The sequence below is a fragment of the Notamacropus eugenii genome, chromosome 5 (assembly GCF_028372415.1).
Source record: "Notamacropus eugenii isolate mMacEug1 chromosome 5, mMacEug1.pri_v2, whole genome shotgun sequence".
NCBI lineage: Eukaryota > Metazoa > Chordata > Mammalia > Diprotodontia > Macropodidae > Notamacropus > Notamacropus eugenii.
In genome coordinates this window covers 450278442-450290829 of record NC_092876.1, presented here as the reverse complement: position 1 = coordinate 450290829, position 12388 = coordinate 450278442, and positions in this window count along the sequence as shown.

The following is a 12388-nucleotide window of genomic DNA, read 5'->3' as shown; positions in this document are numbered from 1 at the left end:
TTTTCTCATTTGTAAAATGATCATAATAAAATCATCCTCATTATCATCCTCCTACCTAACAAGGCTATTGTGAAGGATACAAAGAAATAATTACGTGAAGTGCTGTTTATAAAACAGAAGGCACAAAAGTATCAGATACTATCAACATTTTGCCAACTCATGGTGAAAGATAAATAAATATGTTTTGATTGTCTTTAATATTATCCAACATTAGATGCCAAATAAACAGTTTTTATCTTGCCCTATGGGGACCTTTCATTATTTAAAAAAAAAATCAGATATGCAAACTGGATCACTACCCATTTTTGAAACAAATGTTTATATATGAAATAAGCACTAGATATGGTTGAACTGAATTTAAATTAGTTATTTGGATTAAGAAAAATAAATATCTGAGACAGTTGCATCTACTGTATTAACTAGTGGTACCCCTCCTTACAGTGTGTCACATCCAGTAGTGACATATTTCCTTGGCCTCTGAGGCACAAAGAAGTGTCAGTTTTTCTTGGCAAATTTGAAATGATTTATCTGATGCACTCAAATTGAAGGGTCTAAGAGTTTGGCCAAAGAGGACTTGTCAGTAATTTAAATATGTAGGAAGCAGAAGCATCCAGCACTTTCTTGGCCACTTAAAACAAAGTGCTGTCTGTGTTAAACACTTTGCCATTATTACTATTGCCAAATGAAAAAGACAAAGAGATAATTAAAGAAGTAAACTTACAATGAAAATAAAGCAAAACTAGAAAAATAAGAAATTAACAATACCCGAACAGCACAAAATATGATTTTCTACTTCAAGTAATGTGTGTACCTTCATGTCTATATAGCTCTATATCTATATGAATATGTCTATGTTTTTTGCATACAATATCTGCATTGGTGTAAATAAATCTTTCCTGCCAAAATAAAAATTCCTTGAACAGTTAATCCACGTTACCCAAGAGTCAATGCTATTGAAAAATCTTTTCAATTTTTCCATCTATTGTTTATGTCTTGTTAACAGAAAGAAAAGATGAATACTGAAACTGTTAAATTTTGCCCATCATCATTCATTGTATGTAAGCCCATATAAATAATGTCGATATGAATATTTTGTATATGAAGGAATTTTCTTGATATTTTTAGTCTCTAGTCTCAAAAAAAGTATAAGTTCATAAATGCATCAAATTAGATGAACTTAGTAAATTGTAACTGATTGAATAATTCCAGTTTTTACAATAGATGGATTGATTAATAGCTTTATTAGCAGTGAAATAGTATGTCGCTCTCTTTCATCCCTTCATTATTTAATATTTCCATTTCTTGCCATCTTTGCCAATTGGCTACTTTGAAAGCTATGTTTTAGAAATGCATTAGTTTTCATTTTTCTCATTATTAATGATTTCAAAACTATTTTTATGGAATATTTGATTGCTTATTTTATTTATTTTGCAAATCATTAATTGGCTTTGATACCTTTTCCGTTGATAAGGCATTGTTCTTTAAAGATTTCTCTTCATTACCTTTAAATTTTATATGTCAGAGTTTTATCGTAGATATTTAATTGCAAATATGCTTTTCTCTATCCAGATATTTTTCTTCTTATTTTACTTGCATTGATTTAATATGTGCCAAACCTTTTAAAATTTTATTTTTTTATTATTTCATATTTAAATATTTCGTATTTAGTGTTTGCTACATCCCATAGTTGATTATTACTTCTCTCTTTACATCTGGAACAGATCTATTTTCCTAACTTTATTGTTTTTGTTTATATTATTTTACCATTAATAATTTATTGTAGTTATTATGTAATATGTATGCCTAAATATTTTCTGTCAATTTATTTTTCAGTTTTCCCTGAAATTATTGTGAAATACAAAGGCTCCATTCAATGGGTTTTGTATTCTTAGTTTTGTTAAGGATATGTGAGTGTATATGTGTTTGTATATACATGTATATGTGTATGAGTATGTATGTGCATACATACACACATAGATACATATGTAATAGGTGTGTGTATATAAACACTTACATATATCCATTATACAGATATAATTCTAGACTGTGCTTAAGTAATTACTTCCCTAATCCTTTTTTTACTTCTTTTTTTACCAGTACCAAATAGCTTTAACAACTGCTGTTTGATATCTCAAAATACTAATATTCTTTCACAACTACATCTCTTTTTTTTTAACATAGTTCCCTTTTTATCCTTTTCTGTATGAATTGTGCTATAATTTGACCTAATTGTTACCATGCCTATTCTTTACCATTTAGTTGGTACAATGATAAATAAGTAGGCTAATTTTGATGGTATCTTAAATGTTACAACCCAGTCATGAGAATTAAGACCTAGGTAGGGATAAAATAATGATATGCTAAATTATTAGTGGATTTAAAAAAAATCTTTGAAAAATAAATAATTGCGTTGAAGACAGTGAGGAAATGCAACAAAACTTATGAGGTAAAGGCTGAAAAAATAAATTATAAACCAAAGGAAGATAGAAAGAGACAGTGAATATTAAGTTAAAAGAAACAGCAACTGAAAAGCATGTGCTTTCACATTGTTCACTGCTATGTAGTTTAAAATTTTACATGGAAATGAAATAATGTTTCTCTCACTGTGATGGATCTTCACTTAATCTAATTTTTATTTTCATATTAGAAATATATGCTTAGAACAATGATAAGCAAGCTCTTCTTTGAAACAATTACTTTAACAATATCCCCTCTAGTTTATTGCGTAATTTTTATGACCTTCAGTTAAATATCATGTCTATTAGGCAACTAACACCTGCTGATTTATTTAGTAGTCTCCTAAGACAGGTTTCAAGACAGGTTTCACTTACATTAAATCTAATATAGACACCTTAGAAGGTTTCTATTTTTTTTACTGATCCTGAAAATTTTCATTAATACCATGTCTATGGTAATACCCATCTAATTATAACATACACCATGCTGAGCTCAGAAGGCAAGTAGTCTCATAAAACTTTGCTCACACACTGAGAATGGAGGGAAATGATTTTCATCTTCACTTTGGCAGTAAATTTTAAGAAATATGAAGTTGTAGATTTTGAAATCCAATTGATAAAAGTAAATAATAAGTCCAAGTTTATTATTGGTGGTATTGTAAAGAAATCTGGAAGGTCCAGTATGTGATACGATAATGGGAATACTTTTATTTGTCCTTAGGATTTATACTTTTATTTGTCCTTAGGACTTGTCTTCCTGAACTCGAGTTTTCCCCACATCCATTTTTTGTTAGAATTTAATAGTCTGCCTCTCATGAAAGGTTCAAATAGTAAACCTATTAACATCCCATGGACACAACTTGGCTTGAGAGCATTGCTAATGATGGAATTCACTAATTGAGCAGAAAATGAAATATCCAACATTTTAACTAATTTCCTTTAAATCGTTAGGCAAAACTGAATGCTTCTATTTCTAAATGTGGTGTTCTTTATGTATATCACTTAATAACATACTATTTCAATCACAAGTCTGAAAATGATTAGACAGTGTAGTTACAGTGAAACAACTGAAAAGCAGTCAATTTTCTTGTGTTAATTATATAAAAGTTTAATGAAAAATGAACCATAAAACCCATTGTACATGTTATCTCAAAGTCATCACATCTTTGGAAATGGAACACAAAGGATTTATTAAGTTATGTTTGAGTGAAAAACATTAAAATTTTCAGCACTCTCATATGTATACAGGTATAATGTATGATACTCAGATATTCAGTAATTCATAGAATAAAGTAACTGGAAAGAAGGATAGAAACAATACTTGTGACTTTAGATATGCGTGTGCAAATGCAAAAAGCATGGAAAACAAAGGAAGTCTAGATCTTAGGGCAAGAAATCATATAGATTCATAGTATCAAGGTATGATGAAATAAAATTTATGATTGAAATGTAATCAGGAATATCTGAAGTTTCCAAATACCTCAGATACCTTTGTATAAAGAATAGTGCTTATTAAAAAGAAACAGATCAGGTTATAGGGAGACTGGAAGAACATTTCATATTTAAAAGAGATAGACATGTAAAAATCCATGAGTGGAAAAAGCATGATGAAGATGGTTTGTTTGACGATTAAAAAAAGTTTGAAAGAATGAATAATATTATAGTGACAGTATATTGCAGGTTTCCTGGCCAGAAATACAAAATGAATTAAAGGTTTCTGATCATTTTAATCCCCAAAACTAAACATAATTTTACACAGGTTATAATTTTGAAAAATTGTAGGGCATAACAATAAAATGATATTATTATTGTGATTTCAGCTACCTAGAAATTTAATATAGCTTTACTAGCTAAAAAACAGCTCAGGCATTATTAACTTGACTTACTCTTGTTAGTTTCATCCTTCAGAAAGTAAAGGAAATAATTAGGTGAACTTATGGTCTGAGCCGAGTTTTTAGTAGCAAAAAAAGGAATTACAGGTAAAATGAAAAAAAAATAGCAGAGAAATTGATCATGTCATCTAAGAATATGTAATAAACAAGAAAATAAAATTTAGGATGTACTATGATACATTCTTCAGTAGAGTGGATGTTGAGGGGAAAAGGATATCTAAAAGAATGAGGACACATCTTAAAGGAATTGCGACTAGCCAAGGTGGCAGAGTAGGAGAATGTTTTATACAGCTCAGTTGCCCCTAACAACAATTCCACAAATGCCTAGAAACATGTCATACTGAGTTCTGATAATGAAAGCTAAGGAAAAATAACAGTGACTCATCTCCTTGCTTTGCCCCCTTCGCATCCTGCACATATTGACACAGGGAAGAGAGAGACAGATAATAGTTTATGGAAATTTGGGATAGGTTCTCTCTAGGAATGATCGACTTAGAACCTACTTCTAGGGCAAAACTGGTTCCAAATAAAACTCAAGGGGTCTAATGTTGTGAAGTAATCATGAGTAAATACTATTGAGTTACATTGTCATTCACAGGCCAGAAAGAAAATGGCAAATATTGAAGGAACTGTTGAAAACTAGGTACAACAATAAATTTATAGTGGAGCTGGTTATTGGTCTGGCCATTCTGGAAAGCAACTCAAAGCTCTGCCCCCCAGAGTTGCTAAATCCTTTGTCCCAGAATATCCACCACTAGAGTCTATACACCAGAGGGATTAAAGAACAAGAAAAAGGAGACAGAATTAGAAATTGAGTACTCATCAATCTAGGAACAGCTGAATAAATTATGGTATGTGAATGCAATGGAATATTTATAATATGAAAATAGTGAAGGGTGTGGTTTCAGAGAAAACTAGGAGAATGAAGTGAGCAGAATCAGGACAGTAAAAGCATTCATTAATAACAAGATTGCAAAGGCAAATAATCTTCAAAGACTTGACTATTAATCAGCACAGTAACCAAATGCAGTTGTAGTGGATCCATCATAAAACATCCCTCTTATTGTGTCTACATGTGTATATATATATATATATATATATATATATATATATATATATTTGAGTATATATTTATGTGTGTATATGTGTATATAGTATATATGTGTATATATGTATGCACATATATGTGCACATATATATGCATATATACACATATACATATATGGCAAGGAAGTGGAGCAGTGAATACAGAGCTGGGCCTGGTGTAAGAAAGACTCCTCTTCCAGACTTCAAAATTACCTTCAAAAATTTACTAGCTAGGCAAGTCACTTAAATTTGTTTGCCTTAATTTCCTCATCTGAAATATAAGCTAGAGAAGGAAATGCAAACCACTCCAGTGTCTTTTCCAAGAAAATGAAAATGGGGTCACAAAGACTCAGACATGAATGAACAATGACAAATATATCTATACATACACACATGCATAATTATACAGGAATACGAGTGTATGTGTAATACACGGCCACAGCAGGAAAGCAAGTATAGTCTTGCTTTTTTAATGAAAAATAAAAGATCCAAAAATTATGCTCAAGAAGACATTTCATATCAACAGTTGCTAAATTCAGGAGTGTTAAAGAGCTTCACAGTCAAACTACGAGAGAAGGTTGTGTGAATAGTGTGTCTTGTAACATCAAGACAAATCGAGTATCATGGTGTAATTATTATAAAAATTCATTTTTTAAAGAATGTTCTTGTCTTTCCCTTTTCCAATGGAGAGTGCAGTAAGGAGAGAAAAAATATTTTTGTGAGTAAAAACATATTGAATTAAAATTGTCTCAATAAGGAAAATTAAATTAAAGAAACACTGAGAACATCATTGCTTATTGGTTTTAAAACCAGACTTGATCAAAGGATATGAACAGGCAGTTTTCAGAGGAAGAAATTAAAGCTATCTATACTCATATGAAAATAAGCTCTAAATCACTACTGATTAGAGAGGTCCAAATCAAAACAACTCTGATATACCACATCACACCGATCAGATTGGCTAACATGACAAAACAGGAAGATCATAAATGTTGGAGAAGATGCGGAAAAGCTGGAATACTAATTCATTGTTGGTGGAGCTGTGAGCTGATCTACCCGCTCTGGATAGCAATTTGGAACTATGTCCAAAGGGCTACAAAAATGTGTATTCACTATGAGTCAGCAACACCGCTTCTAGGACTGTATATCCAAGCGATCATAAAAATAAGAAAGGGTCCCACATGTACAAAAATATTTATAGCAACTCTCTTTGTGGTCGCCAAAAACTGGAAATCAAAGGGATGCTCACCAATTGGGGAACGGCTGAATAAATTATGTTATATGAATGGAATGGAATACTATTTTGCTATAAGAAATGATGAACAAGAAGATTTCGGAGAGGCCTCGAAATACTTATATGAACTGATGCTGAGTGAAAGGAGCAGAACCAGGAGAACTTTGTAGACAGCAACAACCACAGTGTGTGAGGAATTTTTCTGGTTAATTTAGTACTTAATTGCAATGCAAGGACTTAAAAAATTTGCAGTGGGCTTTTGAGGTAAAATGCCTTCCACATCCAAAGAAAGGACTATGGAATTTGATCCCTGAATGAAGCAGACCATTTTCTTTTGTATCATGTTTTGATGTATTTTATGATTTCTCCCATCCATTTTAATTCTTCTATGCAACATGATTAAGGTGAAACTGTATTGAATAAGAATGTATGTGTAGGACCTATATAAAATTGCATATCATCTCAGAGAGGAAGTGTGGAGGGAAGGAGGAAGGAAAAAGAGGGAGGGGAGAAATCTAAGATATATGGAAGTAATTATAGAACACTGAAAAGAAAACAAATTAATTTAAAAAATAAATATAACCAAACTTGAGGCCAAGGTGAGAGGGGTACAAATCTTTCCTGCCACACATACTTGCTGTGCCACCCTAAGTAAATTAATATTTCAGTGCTCTCAACAATATTTTAAGACTAAACGTTATAGAAAGATAACCTAATTGCCCTGGTAGAAAAAGTTATGTCGGTTGCCTGTGAATTAGGAATACCAGTGAAATCACCGATTCCATTTCTGTTCTTGTCAATATATTTTTATTGTGTTCATCCTACGTTTTTGAAGAAGACCATGACATCGGAGAAATGATGATGTGACTTGCACTTGACTTTGTTTTTAGACAGTGAGGGCTGTGCAATGTTACCAGCCTCACTTTCTACTCCTGACCCACCTGAATTCAGTGACCAGATATTCATCAGGATGACTGGAGATGGTCCAAGGTACAAATAAACATTAATAAATGTATATTTAACAAGTGTTCTTAAGGATACTCGAATAATTGTTGGCATATATTCATACCTATATATGACTTTAAGGGTTTTAAAAACACTTTACATGCCATTTCACTTGATAAATATACATTGCAACCACCTTGTATTGTCTCAAGTCTTTGAACCAGGAAGAGAAGGGTTCATTCCTTTTTACCCACTACGATTGCAGAATTATGGATGATATAGGAAGGTTTCAAGAGAAAGGTAGTTTCAGCCTCGAGGACAGAGTTGAGGAAGTGATATATTTCAGGCAGGAGAGACAGTCAATATAAACCCATGAAGGCAGGAGGAAGCAGATTGGTATTTGGGAACATTTATGAAATAAGATAAGAATAGTAAGTTGCAATTATATTTCCAAGAACCTTAAATGAAAGTTGAGAAGATTCGATCATATTCTTAAGAAGTAGTGAAGAGATTTAGATACGTGTCACTTAAACACCCTTGGAAAAGTTGGTGAAACCTAATACGGATAATTACAGAGCCCTATGCTTAGAACTAAAATATATCAAATGCATAAAATTTGCTAAATGTAGCTACATAGGGGTTCATCTTAAAAACAGCAAAAATCTTGGGGGTTAGGATAATTAAAATTCAATACATATAATTGATGTGATGTCAGTCGATGTCTCAGTGTGCACTAATCTCTCTCTCTCTCTCTCTCTCTCTCTCTCTCTCTCTCTCTCTCTCTCTCTCTCTCTCTCTCTCTCTCTCTCTCATCCAGAAGGAGCAAAATAATGATTCTTTGGTATTTCCTGTCAGATTATCAAGAATCAGATACATCAAATTATCATTTTCCATTCTGGGTATCACATTTGAAGAAGTATAACCATAAAAAGGGATTATATAGAGGAGACAAAGGAAGATAGAGAATATAAAACCCAGTCGTTCTCAGAACAGGATTGTTTAGATAGACTCTAAATTGCTAGGTTTATATAACTGCAAATTATTACTGTGAATCACATGTATCGTAGATGTGTATTTTTATTTATATAGTCTGAACTTTCAACAAGGTACCTTTTAATATTTTGTTTAACATTTTGTGATATTGCCGTTCATGTTTATAGTGGCTGAAGGATTTTACTGAGATTAGAAGCAATAGTGATCAGGCATAAAACATCACTGATTCAAGTAGGGAATAAGTCAGGTTGCTGGAAGCATGAGGCTAAGGTAAAAACCCTCTTAAAGTCTGATATTGGGCCAAAATGAGGTACTTGCAAGTCATGTAACATTTAATAAAAGATGAGAGAGAGGGTGACTCTTGATCATAAATAAGACATTTTACTTGTCCAATAACACCGTGATATTTGTTCTGTCTTGATGCTACAAGACACACACCACTCACAAAACCTTCTCTTTTGGATTCTGACTGTGAAGTTCTTTAATATTCCTGAATTTAACAGCTGTTGATATGAAATGTCTTCTTGAGTATAGTTTTTGGATGTCTTTCTTCAGTAAGTGTTATATTCACAGAATTCTCATAATCCCTCAATCATAAAACAAAATTAATTAATTAATTTAAAGTAATTTATCAATTTATTAATTGAATTAATTAATTTATTTTCAACATTCATTTTCACAAGACATCGTTTCAAATTTTCTCCCCATCTCTCCCCTCCCCACCCAGAAGCACCATGCATTCTGATTACCCCTTACACCAAGCTGTTTTCACTTCTATCACAACCCTCCCTTCCTTTATCCCCATCTTTTCTTTTATCTTGTAGGACAAGAAAGATTTCTATACCCCATTATTTCCTAGTTGCATGCAAAAACAATTCTCAATATTCATTCATTAAACTTTAAGTTCCAACTTCTCTCTTTTCCTCCTTCCCCAACTATTTCCACTGAGAAGGCAAGCAATTCAATATAGTCTATATATGTGCAATTTTGCTAAAGACTTCCATAATAGTCACGTTGTGAAAGACTAATTATTTTTGCCTCCATCCTATTCTGCCCCTTATTTATTGTATTGTCCCTTTAGAACTTGTCCCTCCCCTAAAGTGATTACTTCTTATTACTCCCTCCTCTTATTTGCTCTCCCTTCAGCCACCGCCCCATCCCACTTCTCCCTTGTCCCTTACTTTCCTCTGGTGTAAGACAGATGTTCATACCAAATTAAGTGTGCATGTTGTTCCCTCCTTAAGCCAAATGTGATGAGATTAAGCTTCACTTTTCCCTTCTCTCCTCCCCCCTTTTCCCCTCCATTGAAAAAGCTTTCTCTTGACTCTTTTATGAGTAATAATTTACCGCATTCTACTTCTCCCTTTCTCCTCCCTCTCTCACACCTCAATTTTACATTTTAAGATATCATCACTTCCTGTTCAACTCACTCTGTGCCCTCTGTCTCTGTGTCTCTGTCTCTTTCTCTCTCTGTCTCTCTCCATATATATATATATATATATATATATATATATATATATATATATATGTATATATATATGTATATATATATACATATATATATACACACACACATACACATGCACATGTATATGTGTATATATACACACACTTAAGTATATACATGTGCATATATATTTATGTACATGTATAAACCCTCCAACTGCCAAAATACTGAGAAAAGTTTAAAGAGTTATAAATGTTATCTTTCCATGGAGAAATGTAAACAGTTAAACTTTAATAAGTCCCTTATGATTTCTATTTCCTGTTTACCTTTTCATGCTTCTCTTGATTCTTATGTTTGAAAGTCAAATTTTGTATTCAGCTATCGTCTTTTCATCAGGAATGTTTGAAAGGCCTCTTTCATTGAATAACCATGTTTTCCCCTGAAGTATTATACTTAGTTTTACTGGGTAGGTGATTCTTGGTTTTAATCCTAGTTCATTGACTTCTGCAACAACATATTCCAAGCCCTTTAATTCCCTAAATGCAGAAGGTGCTAGATCTTCTATTATCCTGATTGCATTTCCACAATACTGGAATTGTTCATTTCCGACTGTTTGCAATATTTTCTCCTTGACCTGGGAACTCTGGAATTTGGCTACAATATTCCTAGGAGTTTATCTTGTCATAATCTTTTTCAGGATATGACCAGTGGATTCTTTCAATATTGATTTTACCATCTGGTTTCAGAATATCAGGGCAGTTTTCCTTGATAATTTCATGAAAGATGATGTCTAAGGTCTTTTATTTTTGTGGCTTTCAGGTAGTCCCTTAATTTTTAAATTGTCCCTCCTGTATCTATTTTCCAAGTCAGTTGTTTTTCCAATGAGATTTTTCACATTGTTTTCTATTTTTTCATTCTTTTGGTTTCATTTTGTAATATCTTTGTTTCTCATAAAGTCATTAGCTTCCATCTGCTCTATTCCAATTTTTAAGGAACAATTTTGTTCAGTGACTTTTTGAGCCTGCTTTTCCATTTGACTAATTCTGCTTTTTAAAGCATTCTTCTCTTCATTGGTTGTTTGGACCTCTTTTGCCATTTGAGTTAGTCTATTTTTAAAGATGCAATAATCTTCAACATTTTGGGGGGATTTCATTTAGCAAGCCATTGACTCACTTTTCATGATTTTCTTTCATCACTCTCATCTCTCTTCCCAATTTTTCCTTGATCTCTCTTATCTGATTTTCAAAATCTTTTTTCAACTCTTCCATGGCTTGAGATCATTGTATATTCATTTTGGAGGTTTTGAATGCAGTAGTCTTGACTTTTATGTCTGCCTCTGATGCATTGTTCTGCATCCGAAAGAATGGAAGAAGATACATGTTCACCAAGAATGTAACCTTGTATGGTCTTATTTTTCCTCTTTTTTGGGCATTTTCCTAGCCAGTTACTTTGCTTTTGAGTCCTTTGTCAAGAGGGGGTATACTCTTGGCACAATCAAAGGAGAGGAGTTTACTCCTCTCCTGACCTGTGTTCTGGTCTCAGAGATACCAAAACTTTTCTGCCCTGGATCTGCCAGCAGAATTCCCTTTCCACAACCTCCAACAGTGCCACCATGCCAGCTCTCTTCCTCACCCCAAGGCTGCCACTCAGGACTGAGATGCAGATCAGCTGCTCAATTCCCCCAGCGTCTTTGGGCTGAGGGCTCCAAAAATGGAAGCTGTTGCTGCTGCCATCATTGCCTACAGCTGACTCTAGAGGTGGACCTTTCTCCCTTCTCATCCAGGTGAAAAAGCTTTTCACTGTCTTTTGAAGCTGTCTTTGGTGTTTGTGGGCTAAGAGATCTGGGAACTGTAGCTTCTGCAAAGGATTCTACTCCTGGAGGCCTACTCCACTCCTCACCAGTGCTGTGTTGTCAAGGCTGGGCTGGGCTCTGTGGACTGTGCTCTGCTCTGAATCCCATGTGATAGACCTTTCCTGTTGGCCTTCGAGGCTGTCCTGGGCTGGAAATCTCCTTCACTCCACTGGTTTGTGACTTCCTCTGCTCTAGGATTTGTTTAGAGTCATTTTCTACAGATATTTTATGGTCTGTGGTGGGAGACCCCATCTTGTCTCTGCCACCTCCTATTTCTTTTATTAACTGTGACATAACTTTAACCTCATATGTAATCAGTTTAATATAACTCTATCCTTCTAAATCTTGTCTCTGTATTTAATGTATCATGATTTAGCAATATGGTCCTGGAATGCTAAGCAAAAATGGACATGCTGGTTATAAATGTTTTTATATTGTACTATATATATATATATATATATATATATATATATATATATATAT